At 34.5% G+C, this 15,279-nt stretch overlaps 2 pseudogenes across 1 annotated transcript; both read right to left on the bottom strand.

Moving 5' to 3' along the window:
* Positions 1-3,863: 3,863 nt before the first annotated feature.
* LOC146910017 (SKP1-like protein 1A pseudogene) lies at positions 3,864-4,643 on the bottom strand (annotated as a pseudogene).
* A 2,972-nt stretch (positions 4,644-7,615) lies between these two features.
* LOC146910016 (E3 ubiquitin-protein ligase SINA-like 7) lies at positions 7,616-14,230 on the bottom strand (annotated as a pseudogene). Its single transcript, XR_015020244.1, has 5 exons — positions 14,191-14,230; positions 12,492-12,763; positions 10,545-10,697; positions 8,420-9,053; positions 7,616-8,111 (listed from the first exon to the last, which is right to left on the bottom strand). The product of XR_015020244.1 is annotated as an E3 ubiquitin-protein ligase SINA-like 7 (transcript).
* Between the last annotated feature and the right edge of the window lie 1,049 nt (positions 14,231-15,279).

Below are 15,279 nucleotides of genomic sequence, written 5' to 3'. Positions count from 1 at the left end.
AATCACCACATGACATGAACCTAGAACACAAACCACACCAATTGTTGATATCACTCTCCCTGCCATCGTATGGTACTTGAGAAGGAAAACCTTGATATTGTATCTGCTCAAATATGGACAGGGACAGAAACCAAAAATTCTGATAGAACCAATCAACAATCAAGTACAATGCAGAATTCATATTAACTTCAGGACACATCCTTGCAAGAGCCACTTGATCAGAATAAGAGACCCAAGAAAATTCTTCAAAAACTACTAAAAGATCTTGTATATAACTACCAACATAGACAAGCAATGAGGTAGGATTAGTATTAACATGATATTTGATATTGGGAACCTTGCGAATAAGAGAAGCATACATGTTCCTATGAACATAAAAGTGGTCATTTCCAACACTACTCTTCTTTTTACCTCTACAATCAAGCATCAACATACTATTCAAAAGTGGCAAAAAGAAACTGATTGGAGCCTCCTGCTTCTCAATAGGTAAAATGATAACCATAGGGTCAACTATAAGCTTTGTATGCACAGTATCATCTGAATCACCTTTAATCACACATGTAATAAACTCTTCTACATATAATGATGCCTCTGACAAGTCAAAATGCACCGAAATGAAAATAGTTGTGGCAAAATGCAATTCATAAGTGGGTATCATATGAACACAATCAAAGACCTTAATTCCAAGACATGTGCATATATCCTTGATAAGAGATGCAACAATGTGTGCACAAATGGGGACAACACAAATTTTTCTACTTGGAAATGGTGTGGTAATTGGATTTAATGTATGATGAAAAAGATCAAAAAATCCAAATTGGCCATAATCACTCGGAAGACCCATATTGCTAATGTTAACTATGTGAATGAAACCAACCCCTTTTTGTTTATAAACCAAGGAACCAGAACATATAGAAAATTTCACCATACATATTGTATACTTGGTAGAAGAAAGATCCACAACAGAAAAATAATCAGCTCTAGGATTGAAGGATTGGCTTACACTTTGAAGCCTGATCACAATATGAAAATTACTCTGCAATACGGGAACACTACCATGAGATAAAACAGCCCAAGCATAGTCTGCATTTTCCGATGATTTCATCCAAAACCTAGCAGGCACAACCTTACTATGTACACTCACACAAAGCAAAACATGAATCCATGGCACCATATCATTTTGTATAAAAAATACATGGATGTGCATTCTAATTAGCAAGCTTGTAAGAGGACCCCAAGAGAAATTAGTTTTCAGTGGCATTTTAACAAACACATTGTGTGCTTCACATGAGGACATATAATTGTTGGATGCATCAATTGCACATGTTCCATACCCAAAATAACCACCAGCACTAAGCATATGAATCACAATAGGACACAGAGAAGTTGGAATAAGAAGTGAACCAGTAGCAACTCTTGCACAGTTTGTTTTCCACAAGATGGTAATAGTTTGAGGATGAATTTCTTTGTCAAAGTGAGACAGGGTTTGTGACATTACCTCTTGTTCAAATAGTAAGGAATCGCGAGGGTTGCTTACTTTGGGTATTGCCGCCGGTGTGTCGAATGATCCTGGGTCATATGGGAAGTTATGTATGGTTAACGCATGAGTGGTGAAATAGTAAGTCGCATCATGTAGAAGTGGTATAATTACGACATCGTCTTCCAGTTTCTTTTGATCCGTAGCTTGCACATTAATTACGTATGAAATTGGATTGTTCGACGATTCTGAAATTTGTGTGACTTGTACCTTTTGAAGTTGTTCCGTTGAGGGAAGCAAAACCGTCGGTACCAAAAGAGCATCCGCCGTCTCCGTCGTTATCGTCAAACCAACATAATCTTCTCCGGTGATAGAATGTCGCTCAATTGGTTCAACGACAGAAAAGTTGTTGTTCAAAGTTGGTAGAGAATCCTTCGCTGATTCAGATGCATCGATCTCTTCTTGCAACAAATTGATCATTCTTGTATAAGATTGCTTGATTTGTCGCGACAATTCCGCCGAACGGAGATTAATTTCTCTTGACGATTCAACAACAGGGGATATGTAATTGAAATGTAATGGTTGTTGTAGGGTTTCCTGACACGAGTTCATCGCACCACGGGAAGAGCTACAAATTTCCTTGGATGAGTTCTCAACACCATGGGAAGAGACTGGTGGTAAACCCTGTCGCTGCAATAATGTGTCCAATACAGCAAAAATTCGATCGAATGTCTTATTGCGGCGTTCCTCCATTTCTGCATATTCAGCATCAGTCATCAATCTATGCTCTGCCATGGTGAAAATGAAAGCACCAATGAAAGCACCAATTGTTAGGACTTAAGCCCATGAGGAGAGCCCAACCCAAAAGACTAGTCCAATAGGTGGGAGAACCTCATGGCTTAAGTACCACATCAAGCACTTTGATATACTTGATGTGGGACTCCTAACATTGCCACGCCCTTTAAGAGCTGACGTCCACGGCGGCTTTCACTCTATCGGCACTGACCCGATGGTAGCCCTTTCCTTTTTGGCGGCTTCACTCACCTATCAGTATTCGGTGGAACACCTTAATCCAGCCTATAGGTAGCCCTTTCCGTGGTCCAACTCTCAATGAAAGCACCAATGTAACAGTACTAAAATTGATATAAGGAAATCTCAATTAATTGATAATGTTTCACTTGAAAACACAATGAGAGAGTACAATGGTAGGAAATAAAATTGCAGGAAAATAAGGATAGTAAACAAGAGAAGAGGTTAGGAGAAGAATGTTGACATCACAATTTCCATGCCCTTTTCTCTTGGCTTTCTCTTATTTATAAGAGTCCACATTCACATTTCCTATAATGCCCCTTTCAACTCTTTGACTCATTACAGAATCCCGAATTGTCCGACACTCACAATTTCGATTCTCAATTTGTTAAGAAAACACCATAGGCAGTCACGAGTAATTCAATTTGATAGCCTGAAAATGATGAATTGTACCAGCCATGTAACCATGTCATCAATATTTCAAAATGATCTATTAATGTTAATTAGTTTCCTCCATCAATTGATATTTACCGTGACTATAATTACATCAATCGTTAATTACTAAACACTACAAATTCAATATGGTAGCTTATCTGCTATATATGACCTGACGACTAGCTTATCTAGTATATTCTCATCAGCTATCAATTAACTTATCTTCTATGTACTATTTTTTTTTTATTAAACATAACCTTTTTTGAGAGGTTATTAAACATAACCTAAGCAAATAATATCATAGATGCATTTGATAACAAATCTACACATAGAGATGAATTTGATTAATATTTTGCTATTTTCAAGATCTTATTGAAAAGTTAATAACATGAGGACTAAGTTAACAATTTTAAAGAATAATTTGAGTGTTTACTCTTCCTTCAACTAAGCAGTTACACAAATGAACACTACCCTAATTCCAACTGCAGCAAAAAGATTTGATCAAAATAAAGTGAAGGATTGCATAAGAACAGACAACCGAACCTTTCTCTACTTGCACTAGAATAAAATTCTCTTTTTGACACAACAGTATGTATAGATATAGCTAGATGTACCCAAGGTACTGATTATTTTCCGATCTACAAAAAATAGTATCTTATTAGTACATGTAAAAACATCACTATGTTATCGATGGGAGTTGCGTCTAATAAAAGATATTAAACTCCCACAATGTGATAAATCATTGTTAAAAGAGATGTTCATATCTTTAGTATCGTACATATTGTTGAGGTAGAAAAAAGGTGACAACGACATTATCCATCAATAAAAGGTGAGTAGAGTTACCATGCGTACCAATCAAAATCAACATGGGTAAATAAGAATTTCTTCTAGGGCCCTCTCTTATAGTTAGTTTGTTTTCCCTTTACGAACGCAGGCAATATAAGGACAAAAACAAAACAAAAATAACCACAATTATTGATTCCCATGGGTTTTCCGCGGGACGAGCTGCCTCCTCTTCCTTTGGCTTTGGACTGAAGTTATTCTGACCGTTCAAAGTCTTGCGAATTTCCTCAGGTGTTGTCTTCCCTTTGATCATGCTGGCTTCCTTTGGACGCAAGTCATTATGAATGTTAAAAGTCTTGGGAATCTCCTCCGGTGTCTTCCCCTTGATCATGTCCGCCACAGCCTGGCAGGTAAGCTTCAACAGGCTCTTGATGTTCAAGTAGTTTGCAGCCAGAATGAGTTCGAAAAGCATAGCCTGATCAATCTGCTTCATGAATTCAGCGTCCCAAGTCTTCAGATCATCCAAACTCGCCGCAGCGTCCCAACCTGCATCCTCATTCTCCTGAACCTCAAGCATGGCCTTATGAACCTTAACAAAATCAGCATCCCAACCCTTAAGATCATCCAAACTCGCATGCTCCGGAAGCATAGCGTTATCAACCTTAACGAAATCATCATCCCAACAATTAAGATCATCAGAAGTCGCCTCTGCAGCAGCCTCCACATGCTTCTTACAATATTCAATAACCTTAGCCAGGATCTTGCTGTTGACGTTTGGAATAGTGATTACATTGTCGGCACAATTCTCCTCAATCATATGCTTGACCGTGTGTGATTCAAGTGCCACTGCCTCGGAAACCTCAAAGGTTTTGCCGTCGGAACTCTTCAGAGTGATCACCTTTTTCGTTGTTGAAGACATGATGGTCGTTTGAGATTTTTCAGAAAGGTGTGAAATCATTAACCCTAACCTTCCAATGGTATTTCTCTTGTTCATAGGCGTTTTTGTATACATATTTTTTAAGATGATATTCTTAGATTCTGTCCAAAAATAGATGACAGAGTAAATCTATTTTTTTTTGGTAAGAATGAGTCACATATTCCTTAAAATCTATTTAATAAATATAATATAATTTTGGTAAGATTCTTTTCTTGGAAATAAAAATTGATAAATGATTCTTGGTCAACAAGTATCAAACCCTGCATTTAGTAATGTTAATCATCAGGTTGCTAAAGATGATGTTGGCATGGCACCATTTGGATTCAACCTTACATGCGTCTACTTTATGTCTCTCCTAATACAATTGATCAGCTTATAATTGCAAATCAAGGGAATTTGGTCAGGTTGCTTTAAGAATTGATAGATTCTTAAAATGAATTTCGGATTGGACCATCTTTATATATTTTAGCGGATCTAACAGAGATATCCCTGTTAGGTGGTTTTCGTATGCGTCCGTAGACCTAACAATATTTTGTGCTAACATAATAGCTAAGTATGCTATTATAAGCTGATCAATTCGGTGTTGTGCAATATTTGCCATGATGGATTCCGGTGGCAGATTTTTCGACAACCGCCATGGCTAATTCATGAAGTATGGCAGCGCCATGGATGATACTGCGGCTCTATATGGCGGGTTTTTTGCTTTCTGCCATGGTCTGCCATCCGCCATCAATAACACTGGTGAAAGTATTTGGATTATGATTCTACACCTGTCAACATTCTAAATACACCTCTTTGCATTATGAAAAAAGTACTTAATATCTTTTTGTGCAGGGTACTTGATGCATCTGCAGAGAAGTCAGTACAATTACTTGAAGGTAAATTGCTAATGATCTATGTTATTAATTTTGTAAAGATTGTTTCAATATGTGTTAAGAAATTGTGACTATTTATTAGGTGAAATGGATCGCAACTTCTCAATAGGTGGTCAAAGAGACATCTTACTGCCTTGATCAGAAATATAATTCTGTTTTTGTTCCGTTAGCCACCAGTCCTATTCACATTTTTGTGATATAAAATGTCTCCAAGTTAATGTGAATTCTTGTGAACTAATTCAAACAAATGGCATCATGATGTAATTTGATCTAAATAGTTTGTTTGGTCATAGTTTATAGTGATGTGGTTAATAATCATAATTTGTTATTTGATATACTTCTCAATATAACACTAAAGTTTATCCTGCAATTTTTCCCGCTTGATCTTTATTTTTATTTTTTTAAAAATACCTGCTTGATCTTTATTGAATTTATTAACCACGATGGCATGAATACGCAAGATTTGCCAAATGACGCACACATTATATTTATGGTATCTATATTTAAATCCACGATTTGATCGTGCTTATATGATGCTATGTTATGAGTTTCGAGTTTCAAAGCTTTCGATTTGCTTTTTCACTCTTAAGCTATTTCTTTATATTGTCATCCATGTCGTTCATGAACTGTGGTGTTTTGTTTTTTGATAAATTTACTTTGATACTAGTTTTTCTGAGGGTTTGTGACAATTTTCGATGGTGCCGAGTGAAAACAAATTTTTCAGTTTCATGCAGCATAATGGAATTTTAACCAATCGTTAATGTTCTGTGATGGTTCACGACAAAATGTAGTCAAACGGCGTCTGTAACAGCGCTATAGCACTCTAGCGTAGCAGAATTTGAGCAAACTGATAGTTACTTAGTTTTGAACATGTTTTACTGCTACAAAGTGAAATCTTCAGGTACTGATTATGTGTTATGATGTGCAGATATTCTCGATGATTAATACTTAGAGCTTGTGCCATATATTAGCTGCTTTGTTCATTTTTTAGCAAATGTGCTAAATATCCTTTGTGCTATGAGAATCTCGACTTGAGAACACTTGTTCCCACGGTTAACAATGCAGTGGTTGCCACTATGATGATTCAGAGAGTTGGAAAGGCACTAAGATATGAAATTTTGGATTGTGCTGATTCCTTTTACTTCAATGTTACATTTAATGTTACCTAGGAAACTTCAAGTAACTGCATAATCATTTTGTGGTCATAATTGGTGACAATGTTCAAATGAATACTACCTGCCAGATCATTTCCTTATTATACTTAACCATTCCCTGTAATGCTGAAAAGGTCAAATACTACATGTTATTTTTTTATGGTCAATTTAGTCCCTCCGTACATCCATGAAAAAAAAGACAACACCAGAATAAAACGAGGGGTAACAACTCTAACATATCAGCAAGAACCCAACCGACTGACTAATAACTGTCGGACATGACTCATAAAAAGTCAACGCAAAAAAAAAGTAACCGCTTTTCGCTGCAGTTAAATATGATTACCTTTTTTTTGATTTGTGTTGAGGATTACACCTTTATTGGAATTTAGTTTCATAGAGACCCTGATAGTAGTAGTAGTAGTAGTGTTAATGTTTCAGCTTCCGCTACAAAATGAAGAATTCAAACTTGTTTTCGGAACCAACTATATTTAGATTTTAGATAACTCAGACTACCAAGATTCAGTGACCTACCAACCTCTAGATCAATTTGTAGTATACGGCAGGGACTCCAAATCCATCTGTGTTGCCATACTCTTGCATGAATCAACAACTTAACATTTTATCGTATGCCCCTACCCTGCATTTTAGCATAGTCGCACTTTTAACTACAATGCCATCACCCCTATCCGTTTTCAAGATAGATGCCATCATGATCACACTTACTAACAAAATTAGCTTTGTCTCACTCAGAGAATAACAAATACAACTTAAGTTCTTTTCAGTTCACCACTTTTATTTCAAACAAAGGGAGTGATTCAAGTTACACAACTCTTATCTATCAGGATACTTCGGTATTGCAATTAAGATTAAATCAGATTCTACTGCAGAAGTCACTGATTGTATCCATGTGAGAAATACTGTACGATTTTAGCTAGTGTTGAAAATTCAATTGCTGAAAATCATCCCAAGTAAAAATAAACATTATACAGTTCAAGATAAAACAAAAAGAACAAAAGTCAAATTCTTAATATGAAATGCAAAAGTCGAAGACCCAATGTTATCAATAGTGTATGACTTCTCAACTTCTATGGTGATTGTCTTCATGACAAGGGTCGCCAACGGCGGCAGACAATGAGGTGGATGGTTGCATGCTCTTGGATGTAGTAATCGGGGGATTGTGCGGTGGTCATCTAATCCCCCATGATGCGGAGGACTAATTTGACGGTTGACTTCTCTTGGATGTTGTAATTGGCAAGGGTCAGGCTGTTATCTAGTTCCTTACCGGCAAAGATCAGACGCTGCATATGCATTGGGATCTCTTCCTTGTCAAGAATCTTCTCCTTCACACTGGCTATCGTGTCTGAACTCTTAACCCTCAGGGCGATCCTCTTTCCAGAGATGGTCAATATGTATATTAGCATCTGCAAGACATTTGCCAACACATGAATCAATGATAAAAGCAACAGAAAGAAAACAAAATCCATTGCAAAATTTATTACAGCACAACAGGGAAAAGAAATTCATGATAAAATGAATAAAAGAAAATTTGAGTTGAGACTGATATTTCAAGAACTAATCCAAAAAATAGAAAAACAGTAACATTCTTTTTTTGGCATTTGAAAAACTGATGAATTTGAGATTAAATGCTAGGGTATAAATTCAAAACAAAAGAAAATAATAAGATTTTGATAGGAAAAAAAACAAGCAAAGAAAAGGATATAGGAGGTACCATGGGGGTTATGCAAATTTCTAGCTCGAGAGGTTCAGAAGAACCAAATGGAATCACAAGGAACTCTAATGAAAGAGTTGATAAAGTAAACCGTTGCACATTATTCGCACACGACTGAAATTTCGGTTTGCATGCTTGAGATCTAGCCAATATATCATAACCATACTCGGACTGAGAAGACTTTGGACCAATGCAACAAATATTGATTGCATTTCCAAAAAGCATAGTACTATTATTGAGAATAAATAGTTTGCCATCACTTTTCTCTTGAAGAACAATAGTTTCATCATTAGACTTCAAGGAGACAATGAAGGACTGACCATAAGAAAATTTGGTATTAGAATCCCTGTGTTTATGGCTGAAATGCTTAGACAACACTTCTGATGATGCAACAAAAATCTGGCAGAGGGCAGTAGCACGGCTCATGGATGCATTGTTCTTCATGATTCCTCTTTCCAATGTAACTTATTCTCTCTCTGCAACCATATTTTGCATTCGAACATGACAATTCAATAGATAGCAATAGATTCTCAATGGCTTTACAACGTTTTGAGCTAATGCGCAATGAGCACTTGGGACACTTGTTCCTAAGTTTAGGATAGCAGGTAGAGCAAGCAATATGACCATTATCACACTGAATTGCAACAAAAAAGAAAATCGTCAAATTAGACTTTGAACCACTTGCTAAAACAAAATAAAATAAGAGAATTCTTTATAAGGGTTGTTAGCAAGTTCTGCAATCAAAAGTATAACCAACATATATGTATCCAACAACGGATTGCGTCTGGCCCCGAAAACGCTTTATCAAAGTCTAGGGAAACAATACAAGATGTTAATACCATACACATAAAAGCTCAAAAGTAGAAGGATGTATAAAACTGTAGGCATTCATAATTATTATTCAAAGTTCATTGTTACTGATATTCAAACCAAATGTAAAGCAAATAGGCCTCAAGCCTCTCTGAGGCTTAAAATAACTCATTCAAGAAATTAAAAGAAATAAAAGTGATTCCTTAAATAGAATCACTATCTCTAATCACTTATTCACTATGAAGCACGAACACTCCTCGGATTAGGCGTGTCCCAGTGTCGGACACGTGTTGTGTCTGACACCGACACTTGTAATTACACTGAATTATGTGATTTTTTCAAATTATTAAATGTGTCGGCGTGTCAGTGTCCGTGTCGTGTCCGGTGTCCATGTCCGTGCTTCATAGCTTATTCATCGTCACCATCATGCTCACTCTCTTCACTACTAGACATAATTTGTTATGCATCTTTCTCCTTTTTTGTCCAAGTATTTTGTGTCACCATATGGACAACTTGGTCCTCCTTTCTTTTCTACTGCCTAGAAAGCCGCATAAGATGTGGAGGAATTTGCCTCTTCTGAAGTGAGAAAATTAAGTATCGTTAAATTATAAACTCTTGATTGCAACGAAGTACCTCTAATATTCATCCTTAATTTTCTAATAAATGGTTGATATTAATTACTTTACCCTCTAAAGTGAAATACTTGTTAAGACTCCCACATTGTATGAGATAAAGCCTAAATATGAGTCTATAAGCAGGGATATTCCTTACCTTAAAAACCAGTTTTGTAAGGTTGAATTACATTCAACCTAAAAGATAATATCAAAGTCCATCTAAAATCTGTTGAACTACATACCATTAGTTTACCGTTGTCGATAGATATCAAATCTATAGCGTAAAGGGTGTGTTTAGAGTCCTACACCCTTGGTGCTATAACCACACTACTCAAAACCACAACACAACGGAGTTTCACGTTGCACTTGAGAGTCATGGGCGGACCTATCCTATGGCTTGGTGTGGCTATACCAAAATTTTCCCTATTTTTTTTTTTTTTTTACATATGAAAGATGTCTTTAAAAATGAAATGTTAGAGGAAGTTGGTTGTTTATTTTGTTTCAATTAATAAATTTGAACTAATAAAACTAGCCTACATAAAACTACTAAAACTATTATTTTAGGTGAAATAGTACAGTCTTAAATTTTATTTTTTACACTATTATTTTAGTCACACCAAAAACTTAATAGATCCGCTCCCTAGAGTAAAGATACACTAGAAAAGAGTGAACAAAAAATAAAAAATAAAATGGATACGTACCTGAAAGACGGGAATGCTTAAGGGTTGAAAACAAATGTAGCAATCAAGCACTTTAGGGTTGGAAATCACCACAGGAATGGGGCTATTCTTACCATCATCTTTTTCGGGATCAACAGGCTCCCGTGCACGTGCACGTGCACGTGCACCTTTTGACTAAATAGTGATCACAATCAAAATCAAGTTTTTGAGTTAAGCCTAATCACGTTGTTATAGTAAACAAAAGAGAAATGATATTTTGACAACTACTTTTTAACAATTTTTGGACAACTTTCTCTCTCATACTCACATGATGTTGTTATCCTCTCTCTTCCTTTTTCTCTCTCCATTGTTTTTGATCAATAAGAAGTGAGAAAAACAAAATTGTCAACAAAGTTGTCATCAAATGGATGTCAAAATATCATTACTCTAAACAAAAATATGAAGGTGTTAAAAATTACATTTAGCAAAACACTTACAAAAAAACAACGAAGCATAGTGACGTTTTGCTAACGATTCGTCCTTTGGTGCTTTTGGCCGCCGCCGATTTCTCCAAATCCCTATCGATTGAATGTAACGCAAAATAATGAAATATGCCCACACTAGGGCTTAGGGCACTCTTGCTGTCTAAAAATAACATGTCAGAAAAATATAAAAATGAGTATATACATTTTTCCATATGTTTTGCGTTTATTACGTGTTTTTAGGGTAGATAGACTTTAATACACGTGTATCCAATGCTATTCTATTTTTATTGTTGAATTCACTGATATTTATTTTTATTAATAGGGATGATTTTTTTTTTTTTGAAATAAGTAGGAAATAAATTTGTTACCCTGAAAATTACAATACTTTCATATATTTGTCAAAAAAATAAATTATGCTAGATTATGTGGTTATTCTTTTTTTGTCAAGAATCGATTACTATGTCATTCTGGCCCGTTTATTTTTAGGTTTTTTTTTTTAAATAGATTTTTATAGTGTAACATATTTTTGTTAAATTTTTTTAACAAAGAATTAAAAAAAAAAAACTTCAAATGAGATTTATCAGATACACGCTAACTCTTCATCCGCCTTGAGATTTTGACAAAAACGATCCAAGGTCATCAGTTTGAAGACACATCGTTTTTTTTTTTGACAGACACTCATCATTTCCTTGTTCCATTGTTTTTTTTTATTTTTAAATTCCTTTTAAAAAGATTATTTTAAAAGTTGATGTGGTATATTATGACCCATAAAAAGTAAGTTAAGCAACTCTTCTATATTGATTCTTGCATAGCTTCCTCTAAAGAAATTTATAACTTAGAAGTGCATAATATTTTAAAATATAAATTTTAGAGATATTTTAATTTATTGGTTAGAAAACTGTATATCCGACTCAATAACTGACTCATTCGGAGGATTAACCTTACCATCCACTAGCGGATGGTTCAATTGAAGTTGGAACAAAACTTTGTATTAACTGACCATCCAACATGAGATTTATAGAGAGAAACACACTTCTAGGTCTCAAATCTTCATTACTGCTAACTCTTTAATTGAAATCAAGTTTATCAAAATCAATTCTCGTCACCGTAAAACACACTAAACCGAGTTTAATTCGTATATCAAAATCGAAGGAAAGTGTAAAGGTCGTAGATGCAACAATATCTATAATAACGATGAATAAAAAGGATAAGTTGTTGATAATTGTAAATAGTTTGATAAAGAACTTGAGTAAAAAAAAAGTAGAAGACAACACATCATAGAGTACTAGTCTCATCCATCTATGTTTAGTAAACATAGTCAACACAAATAATCCAAATAATCCGAAAGATAAAGAAAACAAAAACAAACATAAAAGCATAATAGACATTAGTCTCATCTAGTGAACATAGCAAAATAAAACCATAGCAAAAGCAAACCAAAAGCAAACTTAAAAATTATCCTTTCCCTACGTGCGTGATCCGGTACAGCCCGGCAGGTAAGAACCAGCAGACCCCTGATGTTCAAGTAATTGGCAGCCAGCAAGAGATCACAAAGCGTATTCATATCAAGCTGCTTCACGAATTTAGCATCCCATGCTTTAAGATCATTGAAATTCGCGGCGTCAGCATCGACTTGCTTCTCACAGTAATCAATTCCCTTCGCCAATGTCTTGCCTATGACGCCCCAAGCCTTAAGATCATTGACATGCTTCTTACAGTATTCAGCAACCTTAACCTTAAGATAATCAGAATGATCAACGTTAACGAATTCAGCATCTAATGTATGTCAGTATTGTTAGTATAATATTAATGTATGTCAGTATTGTTAGTATAATATTAATTATTAATATTAATATTAATAATATTAATATTGACAAGCATTATATACGGCACACTTTTCCTTTGTATGTTCTTACTTAAGTCTCCTAGTCAAGCATTCCTTATGCTTGCTAGGATTCTTTGCGTTTTGAATAAATTTCATTTTAGCTTCTTCAAAAAAATAAAATAATATTAATTATTAAAAAGTTATATATTTAGGGTAAAATGCACAAGTTCCAAAACAAACTTACAAATTCAAAATTCTTAACATGTGTAAATTTGCGCATGATAGAAAAACATAATCATACATATATTTGATAACAAATCTTCACCTAAATAGGAATTTGATTATATTTTGCTATTGTGAATATCTTACTGAAAAGTTAATTAATAATATGAGAACTAAGTTAATTTGTTTCTACCGTTTAAAAGAATAAGGGTTAATATACGTTTACTTTCTGTAATATTAGTGGTTTCTGATTTACCCCCGTAAAAAAAAGGATTACAACCTTGTAATTTGAAGATTTTTTGGTTTTGGACCTTCATGAATTTTGACAATACAAAATCGATGATATGAGAGGGGGGTAAACCAAAATTCTCTCAAATTACAAGTGTGAAAGTACCTTAATTTTTGAAATTTTATGTCATGAAGGTCCAAAATCAAATAATCTTCAAATTATAAGGTTAATTTAAAAAAATAATTTTACAGAAGTAAACCAGAAACCGCTAATATTACAAAGGTAAATATATATATATTAATCCAAAGAATAATAGCATGAGTATTTACTCCTCCTTCAACTAAGCAGTTAAAGAATTTAACACCACACTATTTCCAAATGCAGCTAAAACATTTGACATGAATCCAAAAAGTGCAAAATTTCTTAGAGGAGATAACCAAACCTCTCTGTAATCACACTAGAATCTGTATGGTTTCTTCATTGACACAGGAGTATGTATATTTATTAGGAAGAAATACTCCAATATCAATATGATTGTTTTTCGATGTTAAAAAAAAAATACTACTTTAGTAATAAATGTAAAACATTTTGTCAAAAAAGAGAATGTTGAAATTTGGGATCTAACTTACAAAACCAATTTATAAGGTGAGGAGTGCTTTCTCTTTATAAACTATTATCATGAGCAGGGACAGACCCACGTGTAGGGTCCTGTGGGCCTGAGCCCTCACTAGTTTTAAAGAACCAAAATAAATACTAGTATACTACCCATACACTTCCTAATGATCATATAGTAGTGTGATCAACAACTTTGATAAGGCAATAATGACTCACACCAAGTTATAAACTAAATAAACCAATTAATAGTAAGACTACTTTGTACCAAATCCCCAAATCGAAATAAACATGAAAGCAACTCTAATTTTATACCGTGAGAGCGAGAAGAAGCATTAACAACAAGAACAGGCATAGAAAAATTAGAAAGTGAGAAAATAAGAGATATTTTAATTGACAATCAAAATGAGAAAATAATTCAATGTTTTTAAAATATGAGAAAACTGTAGAGAAAAATTGTGATGTACTTCCTCATGTCACATTTATAAATAAAGAATAACTTTTTAGATTCATTAAATAATCAATGTATTGGGTCTATAAATGTGTTTAGATACATTAATTATTCAATGAGCATAAAAAGTTTTTGCTTATAATTGTGATCGGATGAAGTAATAAAGTCTTAGGTTTCTTTCTGATGATGTCTTCGTCTAATCCCCCTTTTTTTATCCTTGATTTTTTTATTGAATATATTTTGGAATATGTAGCTTCGTTGCTACCTCTCGGTTGGCCTACACTACTAAAAATTCCTGGGTCCGTCCCTGATCATGAGTCTTATATATCCGATGTTGGTTTTGGGTTTTTCCCAATACATCCCTTCCACCCAACACTCTTTTTGGGCTTGGTGCGTAGATAGGTAGATGACCCTTAAATTCGACAAACTCTGATACCAAGTTGAAATTGGGGCCTGATGATCGATTAATATTCTGAATGAAAGAGATGTTTATATATTTGAATATGATTATTTAAGTGAAAAAGAAAAACTATGATGCAAGAATATAAACATGAATATTCTATAAACGGAGATCAAACTGTTGCAGCAATCATATAAACTTTTAAGTTAAACTTTATATGTTTCTTTCATGTGATATTCTTGATTCTTAAGCACTGACTTGTTAACTGTATTGTTTTGGCCCCATTAGAAACGTTTGTGGTTGTAATCACTGATCAAGTGGACCAAATTGATTAGCCAATCATATACAAAGAAGTGATAAATGTGCCTTTCATGATTGATACGTGCATAGAATTTTCAAACATGTGCTTAAGACTCATATAATTCTCTTGTGAACTCAGCTTTGAAACCAAATCCATGGAACATGGAGAGGGACATGTAAAGAATCCTCCAAGTTGAACCAAAACAGGTAAATAGTTGTTCCCTAAAGAAAAAGGTAAATAGTTGTTGCCAAA

The sequence above is a fragment of the Medicago sativa genome, chromosome 7, assembly GCF_051527215.1.
Source record: "Medicago sativa cultivar Bolivia chromosome 7, Bolivia_mono, whole genome shotgun sequence".
NCBI classification, from domain to species: Eukaryota; Viridiplantae; Streptophyta; class Magnoliopsida; order Fabales; family Fabaceae; genus Medicago; species Medicago sativa.
Note: the sequence above shows the minus strand (reverse complement) of the source record. Positions and strands in the feature narration are given on the sequence as shown.